Genomic DNA, 16,613 nt, shown 5'->3' on the forward strand with positions numbered 1-16,613 from the left:
AACAATAGAAAAAAGTATAACTTACTGAATATTTTTTTCAACACTGTAGTTTGAATTATTTCTAGATTATAGTAGAGCTCAACAGTTACATCAAGGCTTAGGCCCCACGTAGCAGGCCATGGGAGAAATCCCCTGACACGTGACCCATTTTGGAAATGGCATCCCTCAAGGAATTTATCAAGGGGTGTAGTGAGCATTTTTATACCTCTACTAAGTGTTGTATTAATGAATTTTCTAGAAATGAATGTGTATCTCATGGTAAAAAGTGAAAATGTCATTTTTTTTCCAGACATATTTCATTTCAGCGCACGGTTTGAGTCAATAGAGACACACACTCCAAAAATTGTTAAGTGAGTTATTCCACTTAATAGTTTTTGGAGTGTGTGTCTCTACTGACACAAGCTGGGTACAACACATTGCTCTCAAGGCTTAAAATGTTCATTATACCCCTTGATAAATTACTTGAGAGGTGTAGATTACAAAAGGACACTCTCATGGGTCCAAAAATTAGTTCACACCATTTTAATAACCCCTGAAGTGCCAGAACAGTGGGAATTACCCCAAAATGTGACCCCATTTTGGAAACTAAACTCCAAGGAAATTGTCAAGGAGTATAGTGAGCACTTTGACCCTACATGTGTCTCTTTTTGGAGAATTACACTTTACTGGCATCTTTAGGACTCTTTCATGGGTCCAAAAATTTGTTCCTCTAAGTCTTCACAAGAAAAGCCAAAAATTATGGCATTACTTCCCTTCTGAGCCCTTCTGTACCCCCAACCATCATACAGCCATATATACATTTTGGAAACTAGACCCCTCAAGGAATTTGTCAAGGGATATAGGCTTAGGGGATAACAACACTTCTTAGGGAGTGGGTACCTTTGCAAGCGTATTGAGACTTACAAGCCATTTTCGCTCCACGGGGGATTATAGGAAATATATCCAAACCTGTTTCCCAGGATGTAATTAGGAAAACAGTGCCTCTGTTCGCTGCCTCTTAGGACAGCCTCAGGAGGAAGCCTAAATATGGGCAAAATGCGTTGAGTTGGTTCCGTCGACCCATGGGTTGAGACCTATTTATCTTGGTTACAATACATCATGGTTACAGGTATATGACCGGTGCCTGTTTTGTGATTATGTGTGTCTCTTTTAGTGGAAACATTGTACTATGATTTATTGATTGGACCTTCAGCTTTGGTTTTATATGAAATTCTGTTGAAATTCTGCTGATTTATATGTCAAATTATTTATGTAATTCTAAAAACCTATAGCTCACATTTGGTCCTATGACTTTAAATGGCCATACGTGTTCCTACTTACCATCATTGTAGTCATCATAGTAGGGGGACTTCATCTCCTAAATCCATGCAGTTTTGTCATAACATCTGAATTTGTGTGTGTGATCATATTAATTATGTATATATTTGATTCATCTATTATATAATTTATCACACAAAATTTGTTATTTATTTGTGTTCCTGGTGTCATTTGTGTTCTATGTTGGGAATTTATAGCCACTCTGCTGAATTAATTTTAATATTTCTCAATAAATATTATACTATTTTTATTAGATCTGTTTATTATATTTTTGGGCCATATACTTTTGTTGAAGGGTATGGTGTTTGTTCTATGCATATATGGCCTTTAGTGATGTGAGGAAATTTTAGCGTGTGTTGTGACTTTTTCAATAAGCCTAATAACATGATGCGGGGATTATTGCCAACTAGTATTTCTATTCCAAAATGAACAGATTCCCAGAGCGTTAATTGGCTTTTGGAGGATCAATTTTGCTGGAATAGTTTTCAGTCACCATGTTCCATTTTCAAAGCCCCCAAGGTGCCAAAAAAAAAGTAGAAACTCCCAAAATGTGACACCGTTTTGTAAACTAAGTAATTTCTTCTGACTATGGAAATGTCCCACATGTGGATGTAAACTGATGTATGGGCATACAGCGGGGCTCAGAAGGGATAGAATACTATTTGTTGGGCAGAATTCCCATAAATACTTTTCATGCACCATGTCCCATTTGCAGGACCACTGAAGAACCAGAATAGTGAAAAACCTTCAAATAATAATCTCAGTTAAGAAATTTATCAAGGGGTATAGTGAGCATTTGAACCCCATAAGTATTAGATTCATTTATTTTCCAGAATTTGATGGAACACAGTTGTTGAAAGGTAGGTCTGTGCAGAATGGATCATAGTATAAGCAGTAGAGATGAGCAAACAGTAAAATATTCGATGTTCGTTATTCGTTCCGAATAGCATCTCAATATTCCACTATTCAAACGAATATCGAACCCCATTATAGTCTATGGGAGAAAATGCTTCGTTTCAGGGGATCCCACCATTCGACTAAAGAAGGTCACCAAGTCCACTATCACACCTCAGCAAATTATGCCAACACCTCTAAAGTGCAACTGGGACCGCAGGGGAAGCATGTCTGGGGGTATCTAACACACCAAAGTCCCTCTATTGCCCCACTATCACAGCTTAACAACTACACACTTTCCACATTCCAAAAAACCTCTATCAAAGTGGGAAAATACCTGGAAACCTTCTTTCCACCCCAAATGGATGGACACAAACCCCAATTTAAGCTCAACAAACATTAACAAGCACCCCTTTAAATCACGTTGCCCATGACAACCACAGATGGAATAGGCAATGCGAAATCCTTCAGTCCCCACCCTGAACTGTCATTGTGGATGTGTGTGTGTGATGTGGTAAGACCTTCCAAAATTCACTTTTAAGGCCCTTAACATGAGCCCTTCCAAATTAAGTTACAGGCCCTTAAGCTGAGCTACCAGCAGAGATTGAGGCCCTTCACCTTCAGGCCCACTTGAAGAATAAGAGGTATTTCACAAAACCTTTCAGGGACTATACAGTACATTCTGGGCAATGGACATTTAAAATAAAATAAGTCAGATTGATCAGGTGTACAGTGGTGATCGATTGATATATGGCATTTAGCATTTTATACTTGGTGACAGATCCTCTTTTAGCACCAAAACACAAAATTATGCAAGGACCAGCTTCACACTACAGATTAATGGTTATTTTGATCTGTCAATTTATCAGAACAACAGACTGTAAAACTGTCACAATGACTGATGGAAACTAAGCACTTTTTGCTTGCCTCAGTCATGATCGACTGCAGTGATACAAAATCAGATTGAAGGTCCCTTCCCTCGGCTTTCAGTTTTTTAGTTGGAAGAAAAAAGGACAGCATGTTGCAAAATGTTTTCCTCCTGTCAAAAATACATTAAAGGGAAGGAAGTTTTTACCTGTTTCCTTAACACTGTAGTCAATCCTGAACGTGTTCAATTTGCATCAGTGATTCTGATAGTATTACATCCCGTTGTTCTGATCCTCTGACAGATCAAAATGATGGACTCAAAAACTGTTGTGCAAAGCTATCCTAAAATAAACATGTTTGCTAGTATTATTTGTCTACTATTTCTTGTGCTGAATTTTTCTGCTTCAATTTTGATATTGTATTTACATGTACCTTGATATTTCAATACAGAATCTGGCCCTGAAAACTACTAAAGTGCTTTGCTTCTATATTATTGTCTATATAGTATATGCACATTTATCTCCAATGTAAAGCTCTAAATCTCACAGTTATGTAACATGAATTGTATCAGTCTTGTATATTGAACAATGAACATCATTTCACATAATCTACACAGCGTAAATCCTGTCCAGCTAATCTTCCTTGGTATTGTTTCCCTTGTAGGATTGCTGTAATTTTTGTTCTTTTATTGTGTTCTACCTTCTCAATCTGTACAGTGTAAACGGAATGTAACAAGCTATGATTAATAGGAGACGACAAGCTGACCAAACAGGAAATGGCAGCCGAACAGACACTTTGGCTTAGTGGTTGTGACAAGCAATTAGAAAACAGTCCATAACAAATGTAATAGAATATATCAACAATTTCTGCTGGAATCTGAATAATTGTATTTTGCAGCCCATTTGCCAAGTATATTTACGACTTATGTGGTTAAAAAAAGCAAGTCTAGTAAAGTCAGGATATTATTCTCATGCTGTGGTTATTCAGAAGAAGACAATACAAAAGTCTGAATTCACCGTATGTCCAAGAAATGTGTTTTTGCACAGTTGGTCACATAAAGGAGTAACAGTGGTTAAAGCACATGACATATGCTAAGGATAGCTGTAGGCTCCCATTCACATGACAAAGGCCAAGTGAGTATCCCTTTAAGCTCCGTCACATACAATATGCATAATATAATGTGTAATATCTTTTTTTTTTTGTTAACTGTTGTGTTAACAACATAATAGGCCACAGCAGAACTTTCACATTAAGATAAGATAAGATAAGAGATAAGATAATCCTTTAATAGTCCCACCTTGGGGAAATTTCAGCGTGTTACAGCAGCATAGTAATACAGATACAGGATAATACAGAGTAATATGTTACAGACGTAGACACAGATAAGCTGAGAAGAGAAGATATACTAGGAGTCCATGGCAGCTAAGGAAAAACAGAAGAGAAAGAGGAAGACCTCATGGTCATCCTCATAATCATTAGTTCTCTGTGCGGAGAGCTCTTCGTTTGGTCTGATGTAGATTATACAGCCTGGTCGCGGTTGGAAGGAAGGACCTGCGATAGCGCTCCTTCTCACACTTGGGGTGAAGCAGACGGTCGCTTACAGTGCTGCCAAGTCCCATCAGGGTCCCATACATGGGGTGGGATTTGTTCCCCCGCATGGAGGTCACCACAGACAGTATCCTTCTGTCACCCACCACCTGTACTGGGTCCAAGGGGCTCCCCAGGACAGAGCTGGCCCTCCTGATCAGCCTGTCAAGTCTATTTCTGTCCCTGGTTGATATACTGCTTCCCCAGCAGGCCACACCGAAAAAGATGGCTGAGGCAACCACAGAGTTGAAGAAGGCCCTAAGAAGTGTCCCCTGGACTCCGAAGGCCCTCAGCCTCCTGAGCAGGTAGAGTCTGCTGTGGCCCTTTCTGTGCAGCGCCTCCAGGTGATCAGCCCAGTCTAGTTTGTTATTGAGGAGCACGCCCAGGTACTTATAGGTCCTGACTATCTCAATACATCTTCCTTGGATCTCCACCGAGGTCGCAGCACCTCTCCGTTTACTAAAGTCCACCACCATCTCCTTGGTCTTCCCAGCATTAATCCTGAGCTGGTTCTGCTGGCACCATTCAACAAAATCCCGGTTTAAGTCTCTGTATTCCCTATCATCGCCATCAGTGATAAGGCCGACTATAGCAGAGTCATCGGAGTACTTCTGTAAGTAACAGCTGGATGAGTTGTGCCTGAAGTCAGCAGTGTACAGTGTGAAGAGGAATGGGGCAAGAACTGTACCTTGAGGTGCCCCCGTACTACAGATCACAGTGTCAGACACACAGTCCTGGGCTCTCACATACTGAGGGCGGTTTGTCAGGTAGTCTAGGATCCAGTTGGACAGGTGATGGTCCACACCACCAAGGTTCAGCTTCTCCCTCAGTAGCCCTGGCTGAATGGTGTTGAACGCACTGGAGAAATCAAAGAACATTATTCTCACAGTGTTCCCGGGTTTCTCCAGGTGAGAGAGAGCTCTGTGAAGAAGGTGGATGATGGCGTCATCTACCCCAATGCCTGGCCGGTAGGCAAACTGGAGGGGGTCCAGAGCGGAGCTCACTAGGGGGCGTAGGTGTGTCAGGACCAGTCTCTCTAGGACCTTCATTAGGTGTGATGTCAGTGCTACAGGTCGGTAGTCATTGTAGCCCATCGGGTTGGGTTTCTTTGGGACTGGTACCACGCAAGATGTTTTCCACAGTTGAGGTACCACCCCCAGCTTCAGGCTCATATTGTACATGTGCGTTATAATACCACACAGCTGGTCACTGCACATTTTAAGAACTCTTGCGCTTATACCATCAGGTCCCCCTGCTTTGTTCGCTCTAATGTTCTTCATTTCCTTACACACTTGAGACTCCTGCAGGATCAGATAGTCAGATTGCAGTTGACCGCAGGTCGGTGGGGGTTGGGTCTTGGTGTGTGAGGGGAGGGCGGTTAGCTGACATGCTGGTGGAGGGAGCATTTGCTTGGAGTCGAATCTATTGAAGAATAGATTAAGCTCGTTAAGCCACTTCCTGTCCCCTACTGTTCGGTGCCTTGTCTTTTCCTTGTGTCCTGAAATTGCCTTAAGGCTGTCCCACACCTCAGAGATTCTACCCTCCCCCATCTGTAGCTCCATCTTCCGTCTGTAGTTGGCTTTCCCTTCCCTGATCAATTGTCTCAGCTGTTTCTGAACCGCCCCCAGGCCATCTTTGTCCCCAGACCTAAAAATTCTCTTTTTTTGCTTGAGGAGAGTTTTAATCTCAGAGTTAATCCATGGTTTGTTATTGGAGAAACACCTCACCTTCCTAGTTGGTACCGTGCTGTCCACACAGAAATTAATGTAGTCCGTTATGCAATGTGTGAGTCCCTCAATGTCCTCTGGAAATGAGTCTTGAAACACTTCCCATAAAGTTATATCAAAGCAGTCCCTTAGAGACTCGACACTTCCCTCTGACCAAATCTTCACGGTACGGGTAACCGCCGGTTCTCTGCGCACCAGTGGAATGTATGTGGGTCGCAGATGTACCAGGTTGTGATCTGATCTGCCTAGGGGTGGTAGGGCAGATGAGTTATATGCATCCCTTACATTGGCAAAGAGCAAGTCCAGCGTCTTGTTGTCTCTTGTATGGCAGGTTACATACTGTGTGAAGCCTGGTAGAGTGGATGCTGAGACATGGTTGAAGTCTCCAGACACTAGGAGCAGGGCATGGGGGTGAGATGATTGCAGCTCACTCACAACAGCATGGAGGACTTCACAGGCAGCGTCAGCTTTAGCAGAGGGGGGGACATAGGCAGCTAGTACAATAACATGTGATAGTTCCCTTGGCAGGTAAAAAGGTCTCATGCCCACGGCTAGCAGTTCAACATCCTTTCCACACAATTGTTTCTTAACCACAATATGTCCTGGATTACACCATCTCTCATTGACAAATATTGCAATTCCTCCGCCTATTCGCTTACCGCTCTCCAGTGTTCTGTCCGCCCGAAGAAGTTTGAAGCCCTCCACGGAGGCAAGTATGTCCGGAGTGATTTCAGTAAGCCAAGTCTCTGTAAACAGCATCATACTGCACTCACGAAACTCCTGTTGATGTCTGGTCAGTGCTGTCAGTTCATCCATCTTATTCACAATTGATCTCACATTCCCCATAATGATGGACGGGATCACATGCTTTTTGCGTTTTCTTCCTTCGCGTCTCAGTATGCCGGCTCGTTTTCCGCGTTTTCTGCGTTTTCTAAGTCTCCTTATTAGTTTGTGGGGGATGGTAAGAGCATGCTTGTCCAGCTTGTCCTGCAGCATGCTTCTAAGGTGTAATAGTGTCTCCTTAGTGTAAACCAGTCTTCCTTGTCTGTGTGGAGGCATGCTTCAGACAAAAAGGCTCAAAAAGGATTTCTTTATAAGAGTTTCTGCATCAAATTCCAGCCCATGGTAAGTTCTTATACTAATACTCCTTATAGTAATAGAAAAAAGTGAACAAAAAAGGACGGGATAGAGAAAGATCAGTTTAGTTTCAGCAGCTGTAAACACATGCAGCCACACTCTAGGCAGGCGCAGGGTGAAAAAAAAATAAAAAAAAATGTACTTTCATGTTTCTTTTGTCAACTTGCTTCATTTAGAAGGCACCCTTTCCTTTTATGGGTAACATTTTTGCAAAAATGTTGCTCATTTTGTACTTTTCAGTCTTTAGAGGGATAGGCTCAGATTGTCCCATACGTGATTCCCTTTGTGGACCCTTGAGTCAAGTGGACCCCAAGTTCACACTGGCATGACCTAGTACATTCATTGTACATTCAGACAGCCATCATACATGTTCTCAACCAGGCTCTGAGTCTGTGTATACTGGGTAGGTTATTTACTGTAGACACATTAGGCGGCTGAGATAATATATAGGTAGAAAGTCATGTCATCCAGTGTCCCTCCTCTCTATCTTTTTACACTGCAGGGGCATGAATTACCAAGTATCTTGCAGCATATTTCGGCTGCCTAAGGTCGTCTGCTGTTCTAGCGCATATTCACATAGCTAAGAGGTAGTTATAGTGTATGTGAGAGCAGCATTCTGGAAAGGCTTTACAAAGAACCAATTCTCCAGATTTTCTTTATTCCACAAAATCCAAAAACAGTAAAAAAAAAAAAAAAAGCAACAACGTGTGTTTGGTTATTTGTATTAGCTTTCATAAATATCATTCCACTTTCATGTCCATTCTAATTTAATTTTTAATCATTCAAATATATTTAGATATCATCTGCACATTCCGTGTTGTACCTAAATCCATGCCCTTTATACCAAAATACATTTATGATAGTGCAATTTTAGATTTTGGATTTGTTCATATGTATAGAACCTAGACAAAATAATGGTTTTGGTCCAGTCATTACATCCATAAGGAATTTATGCTATATCTTATGGATATACAGTATCTATACATGCTAAAATAGAAATACCTATTTAAGGACTCCTATTTCTTAATAATTCAACACAGCATCAAAATAAGGTAACAGAACCCTTGAAAGAAAATTAATAAAAAGATATAGGATAGCTATACAAAGGCACCTATAGGCAGGGGCAAAATTATAGAGTAGCAGTGGTTACTGAGCCTTAATTGCTGAAAGTACCAAAAGGTCCCTGTTATGGTTTAGATGCAAAGCTTCATAAAAGCAATAGTAGGAGATTGACTGATAACTGCAAGCAGTAGAAACAGCTATTTAAAACTAGCAAACTTCTGCGAGCCAAGACAAACCCCCAGATACCTTCATCAGAACCTACTGCAAGGCGGGTTGGACCTGCGCTGAATCTGGGAATCTGAATTGTCACCAGACAAAGAGATGTTACAATAATAAATGCAGCACTGCAGAAACCAAAACAATATCCACTATAACTTACAGAATGGAGTGGAAACAGAAATAGTCATACAGGCAAGAGTCAGAATCAGGAGAGAACGTCAGAGACAAAATCAGCAGACATAAGTAAAATCCAAAAAAGACAGGCCAATAGTGAAAATCCAAGCGAGCACATCACAGACAGAATCAGCAGGCAAATAGGGTATCCAGTGAGCAAGCCAAAAGTCAATAAGCAAACAGGTACACACACAATATGGAGAGCCAAAGTAGGAAGTGCAAACAAATTTGTCGGCACCTATGTCAGGAGGACGGGTCCTATATATACCTCCTTAGCTGTTAATTGCATCAACCCAGGAAACTTTTGAAATTGTAAAAGCTTCCCAGATCAACATGGTAATGTTAAAGGTGCAGCAGCCAAATTGAGAATCCTGACCATTCCACTGCCACATAAAATATACCGCTATTCTAAAAGTCTCAATGTAGGCAGGGGCTCCTTACAGATTTAGCATTGGGGTCCATTGGTGCACATTTCCTGACTCATGTTTTACCATACCAGGACTATTCAGGAGTTAAAACTCAAACCAACCTCTTTTTGTTTCTCCTCTTCTATGAAATGAATCAACATACCTGCTAAGTGGATTAAGACATTGCACATAATACACATTACTATTGCAAAGTGAAGCATCAATCAAAATTGTAATATTAACTATAAATAAAACCTAATACAATCTTTTATTACTTAATTAAAACTATTGATGGCAAAAGTAACTATGGAAATGAATATAAGCAACCTAAAAACAAATAGAATTATTCAGAAACACATAGCTATATTACATTTGTTTAGTGCAAAATAATTCTTTTGTAATTCTTTCTTGCATGACTTGTAAGCCGCACAGTATTAAGCATGAAATCCAAATGATAATCCTTAATCTAAAATGAAACAAATATGTTATGCTACTTAGTGAATATTTGCATATGAAATAATTTTAATGAATATTATTTGAATACATTAAGGAGGTATAAACTAGCATAGATAATCTGATTAAATAGAAGATACCCCTGTGAAGTTCCTTTTTTTATTTCAGTTGCGCAGAGTTGAACAGTACATGTCCCTGAAGACCACATAAAATCACAGATATTGATGCATGTACTCTACTAAAATAGAAATTTGGCAAACATGGCCTGATTTATTTATTTTCGGATGCAGAGGACAGTAAATAAAGATACTTGTTCACATCGATTACTTATTTTCATAGAAGCATATCCCTATATAGGTCTGCCTTAGACTAGAATAAAAATATGGACGAATTTAATGTTGTATTATGTCAGAAAGCCTTCATTTGGCAATTAATTTCTAAGCCCAACAAAGAGCTTTTAGTACTGAATTATTATATCGGTTTGTAACACTGAGGCTGTTAGGATCACCCAAAAGATAGCCTAGGATCAAAAATATTATTAATATTGAAGGTGACACACATTCTCCCAGTACCCATGGAGCGCAGGGCAGTTCCAGGTTAGATGATACCACTGTACCATTGGTCTTTTTTATTTTGGGCAATTATCTTTATTATTGATTTTCTCCCAATTTGTAGGCTGTATGTAAGAACATAAAGGGATTATCTGGGATAAAATGAATTCTCTAATCTAAGATACCACTTCCCTCCACCACCTGCCTACCTTCTAAATTACTTGCTGTACCAAGTAGCTATATTTACTTAGATCGTGATGAAAGTCGTGTGACTGCCCCAGGAACATTTTCAGATTTTCCGGTGACCTTCCATTTCTCCATTTTTGAAAATGTCACCAATATGAAGCCATTTTCCCCCAATCATATTTACCTGTCTTCCTGTCTGGCTCTTCTGGGCAAGGGATGTAACTACTGGGATATTGTGTGTGCTGGCACTCCAGCTCTATTGTGCAGGCATGGGCAGCTATCAGAACTTGTCACCCACAATGAGTGAAGTCCCATACCCAGAAGTTCCAATACCCATACCCGAAGACAGGTAAGTGTGATGGGGTGGGGGTGAGTTAGTTAGGAAGGGCTAGTAGTAGGCGGGATAACTAGGAAAACAGGGAGATGGTGTGAGTAAGAAACAGATAGGGAGAGTCAGCTCTGAGCAAAGCTCAAGGCATCATGGTAGTTGTAGGAAAATAGAACAGGAAACTACCCATGTAAACAAATGCAGAAGATGCCAGGAGCTCCCAGAGAAACCCAGAAATCACTTAAAACACTGCTAAAGGTATTTGGCTGAACTTATTAACCTATTAATATCACTAATTAACCTTTTTGGTTGTGAATCTCCTTGATTCCACCATTTGCCCCTTACACCAACAGCTTGTCCATCAGCAGCAGCTGTATTTTCCAATTGGAGGCGAACTCCGTATATAGCTATCAAGCCTTGGATCTACCATCAATTTTGACTTTTCTATATTAGAAAACTGACATAAAACCAATAATAAATTCCCCCACCATAGTGAATGCCAAGTAATAGTGGAGACAAGATGGCTCAGAGGGGACATTTATAACTAGGGAAAAATATCAGGGTCACAGAGGGTACAGGTAAAACAAACAAACAAAAAAAAGCATAGGTGCCTTTATCATTGCTAGAGAACTGGAGGCAGCAAGTGGTATAGATAGATAGATATCAGCACTGTACAAATCCTGAAATAGAGATGGACAGCACAAATAATATTTTCAGCACAGTTATAAAGCATAATAGCATACAGTGGGACAAAAAAAGTATTTAGTCAGTCACCAATAGTGCAAGTTCCACCACTTAAAAAGATGAGAGGCGTCTGTAATTTACATCATAGGTAGACCTCAACTATGAGAGACAAAATGAGAAAACAAATCCAGAAAATCACATTGTCTGATTTTGTAAGAATTTATTTGCAAATTATGGTGGAAAATAAGTATTTGGTCACCTACAAACAATCAAGATTTCTAGCTCTCACAGACCTGTAACTTCTTCTTTAAGAGTCTCCTCTTTCCTCCACTCATTACCTGTAGTAATGGCACCTGTTTAAACTTGTTATCAGTATAAAAAGACACCTGTGCACACCCTCAAACAGTCAGACTATAAACTCCACTACGGTGAAGACCAAAGAGCTGTCAAAGGACACCAGAAACAAAATTGTAGCCCTGCACCAGGCTGGGAAGACTGAATCTGCAATAGGCAACCAGGTTGGATTGAAGAAACATCACTGCTCTAGAGGAGATCTACATGGAGGAATGAGCCAACATACCAACAACAGTGTGTGCCAACCTTGTGAAGACTTACAGAAAACGTTTGACCTCTGTCATTGCCAAGAAAGGATATATAACAAAGTATTGAGATGAAATTTTGTTACTGACCAAATACTTATTTTCCACCATAATTTGCAAATAAATTCTTACAAAATCAGACAATGTGATTTTCTGGATTTGTTTTCTCATTTTGTCTCTCATAGTTGAGGTCTACCTATGATGTAAATTACAGATGCCTCTCATCTTTTTAAGTGGTGGAACTTGCACTATTGGTGACTGACTAAATACTTTTTTGCCCCACTGTATGTGGATAATAGTAATAATAATAATAATAATAATAATAATAATAATAATAACCTCGCTAGCTCAATCTACCTGTAATATTTTATTGTGCACAGGCAATTAATCTGAATGACGGAAAGTCCCTGAATGTAATTGCATTGCAAGGCCTTCCCAGCCACGTGTATTCCTCCCTCCAGTACAGTGTATATACAGTAATACAGTGCAATAACAAAGGTAGATAGCTACAATCTAAATGAAGTACATGTGGAGAGCAGTAAAATACATCTAGCATTGGTAGATAACAATAAAGTACATGGAATAATACAATGGGGGAATTTATCAACACATCCTCGTCAGTTTTCTGGTATGATAATGTGTCACACCTTGAAGCAAGACCCTTTCACAACCCCTGTTCTAAGTCTCGTTCCCTACTTTCTGTTAATATAGTTGGACACTTTGGCCAGACATTTTTATTAGAACTTGCACCAGTTTTCTGACATGAGTTATATAGGAATTCTGTTTCAGATCCTGACCGGCATAGACTTCTATTCTGGAATATGAGCATGTGCCTGATTTATTGAAAGGACAGATCATCTTGATAATTCAATAGTTCCCTGTGCCATTTGGAGCCTTTAACAGGACTGGCACATGACACACCAGTCTTATTTAATCTACCCCAGTACGTTCACAGGTTAAAAACAGTTCATTATATGTAAGTTTCAGCTATAACAATACACGTTGTACCAGTAGACTGCAATAAAGTATAAGTAGCATATAGTATATAGTATAGATAGAGAGCAATAAAATACCTGTAGTATAACTAGAGACCAGCTCACTATTTTTGTATACAGAAATAATAATTCAGTTTATTTAGTAAAGGTTGGTAGTAAAAATGGGCGAACCCCAGGAAATTTGTTTTGTCCTGTGTTCGAACAAAGCAAAGCCCATTTCGATCCAAACCTGTTTGGCTAGAACCAGAAGGGAAATTAACCCCTTAGAGACACAGCCCAAAAGTGACTTAAGGACCAGGCCTCTTTTTTCAAAACTGACATGTGTCACTTTAAATGGCAATAGCTTTGAGACGCTTTAACTTACACAAGTGATTCTGAGATTGTTTTTTTGTGACATATTGTACTTCATGTCAGTAGAAAATTTTTGTCGATATTTTTTGCCTTTGATTATGAAAAAATAGGAAATTTGATGAAAATTTGGAAAAAAGTGCAGTTTTCAAACTTTGAAATTGCAAGCCTTTCAAATGGAAAGCCATACTACCCAAATTTTTTGATAAATATAATTAACCATGTCTCTGATTTATGTAGAAGTCAAATTTTAATCACCCTTTCATTTTTTTCAGATATTATAAGGCTTACAAGTCAAGCAGTGATTTTCCAAATTTTCAAGAAAATTTCCAAAACACATTTTTCAAGGGACCAGTTCAGTTTTGAAGGGAACTTGAGAGGCCTCTCTTGTAAAAACCCCCATAAGTCACCCCATTCTCAAAACTGCACTCCTGAAAGAATCCAAAACAGCAGTTAGAAAGTTTCTTAACCCTTTCAGCATTTCACAGCAATTAAAACAAAATGGAGGTCAAATTTACATTTTTCAATTTCTATTACTAATATATTCATTTAGCCCTAGAATTTACACATTTACTAAGGGTTAAAGGAGAAATTGCACCCCACATTTTGTTACGCAATTTCTCCCGAACACGGCAATACCCCATATGTGCTGGTACCCTAATGTACGGGCACACGGTCGCTCTCAGAACAGATGGAGCGCTAATTGGATTTTGTAGGCCAGATTTTGCTAAAATAGATTGCAGGCACCATGTTCCTTTTGCAGAGCCCCCAAGGTGCCAAAACAGTGGAAACCCCCAAAATGTGACCCCATTTTGGAAACTAGACCCCTCAAGGAATTTATCAAGGGGTATAGTGAGCACTTTGACCCTACAGGAGTGTAACAGAATTGGCCCAACAAAAGGAAAAGTGACATTTTTTGCTATAAAATGTAGCTTTAACCCCAAATTATGCATTTCCACAAGGGGTTAAAAGAGAAAATGCACCCCACAAGTTGTCAAGCATTTTCTCCCAAAAACAGGAATGCCCCACATGTGGATGTAAAGTGATCTATGGGCACGCTGTAAGGTCCAGAGCGGAAGGAGCGCTATTGGGATTTTGGAGGGCAAATTTAGCTTGAGTTTGTACAAGGCACCATGTTGCATTTGGAGAGCCCCTGAAGTGCCAGAACAGTAGAAACCCCCCCAAAATGACCCCATTTTGGAAACTAGACCCCTCAAGGAATTTATCAAGGGGTATAGTGAGCACTTGAACCCTACAGGTGCTTCACAGATTTTTTTACCATTGAGAAGTGAAAATGAAAAATTACTTTTTTTATAATAAAATGTCACTGTAGCCCCAAATTTTTCATCTTCACGAGGGGTTAAAGGAGAAATTGCACCCCACATTTTGTTACGCAATTTCTCCCGAACACGGCAATACCCCATATGTGCTGGTACCCTAATGTACGGGCACACGGTCGCTCTCAGAACGGATGGAGCGCTAATTGGATTTTGTAGGCCAGATTTTGCTAAAATAGATTGCAGGCACCATGTTCCTTTTGCAGAGCCCCCAAGGTGCCAAAACAGTGGAAACCCCCAAAATGTGACCCCATTTTGGAAACTAGACCCCTCAAGGAATTTATCAAGGGGTATAGTGAGCACTTTGACCCTACAGGAGTGTAACAGAATTGGCCCAACAAAAGGAAAAGTGACATTTTTTGCTATAAAATGTAGCTTTAACCCCAAATTATGCATTTCCACAAGGGGTTAAAAGAGAAAATGCACCCCACAAGTTGTCAAGCATTTTCTCCCAAAAACAGGAATGCCCCACATGTGGATGTAAAGTGATCTATGGGCACGCTGTAAGGTCCAGAGCGGAAGGAGCGCTATTGGGATTTTGGAGGGCAAATTTAGCTTGAGTTTGTACAAGGCACCATGTTGCATTTGGAGAGCCCCTGAAGTGCCAGAACAGTAGAAACCCCCCCAAAATGACCCCATTTTGGAAACTAGACCCCTCAAGGAATTTATCAAGGGGTATAGTGAGCACTTGAACCCTACAGGTGCTTCACAGATTTTTTTACCATTGAGAAGTGAAAATGAAAAATTACTTTTTTTATAATAAAATGTCACTGTAGCCCCAAATTTTTCATCTTCACGAGGGGTTAAAGGAGAAATTGCACCCCACATTTTGTTACGCAATTTCTCCCGAACACGGCAATACCCCATATGTGCTGGTACCCTAATGTACGGGCACACGGTCGCTCTCAGAACGGATGGAGCGCTAATTGGATTTTGTAGGCCAGATTTTGCTAAAATAGATTGCAGGCATCATGTTCCTTTTGCAGAGCCCCCAAGGTGCCAAAACAGTGGAATTTGGCTGAAATTGGTTTTAGTTACCATGTCACATTTGTAGAGGCCTTGAAGTGCCAAAACAGTGGAAACCCCCAAAATGTGACCCCATTTTGGAAACTAGACCCCTCAAGGAATTTATCAAGGGGTATAGTGAGCCCTTTGACCCTACAGGAGTGTAACAGAATTGGCCCAACAAAAGGAAAAGTGACATTTTTTTGCTATAAAATGTAGCTTTAACCCCAAATTATGCATTTCCACAAGGGGTTAAAAGAGAAAATGCACCCCACAAATTGTCAAGCATTTTCTCCCAACTACAGAAATGCCCCACATGTGGACGTAAAGTGATGTATGGTCACACAGTGGGATAGAACAATAGTTGGAGGGTAGATTTGGCTGAAATTGGTTTTAGTTACCATGTCACATTTGTAGAGGCCTTGAAGTGCCAAAACAGTGGAAACCCCCAAAATGTGACCCCATTTTGGAAACTAGACCCCTTGACTTCAGTGACGTTAGTGTTAAATTACACCTCTTAAAAAATTTACCAAGAAGTATAACAAACATTTGGATGCAGCTTGTATGGCAATAATTTATTATCCAGAAATTACTGCATAACCGGATGAAAGTAATTGCGTGCAGAGTACGTGATGGTATAAGGAGGCGATATTCCATGGAAAATAAACTCTAAAATTAATATTCCATGGAAGTGTGGTACAATCTAAAGCACTCCTTCATGCACAGGCCAGGTTTA

The sequence above is a fragment of the Leptodactylus fuscus genome, chromosome 2 (genome assembly GCF_031893055.1).
Source record: "Leptodactylus fuscus isolate aLepFus1 chromosome 2, aLepFus1.hap2, whole genome shotgun sequence".
In the NCBI taxonomy this organism is placed as follows: Eukaryota; Metazoa; Chordata; class Amphibia; order Anura; family Leptodactylidae; genus Leptodactylus; species Leptodactylus fuscus.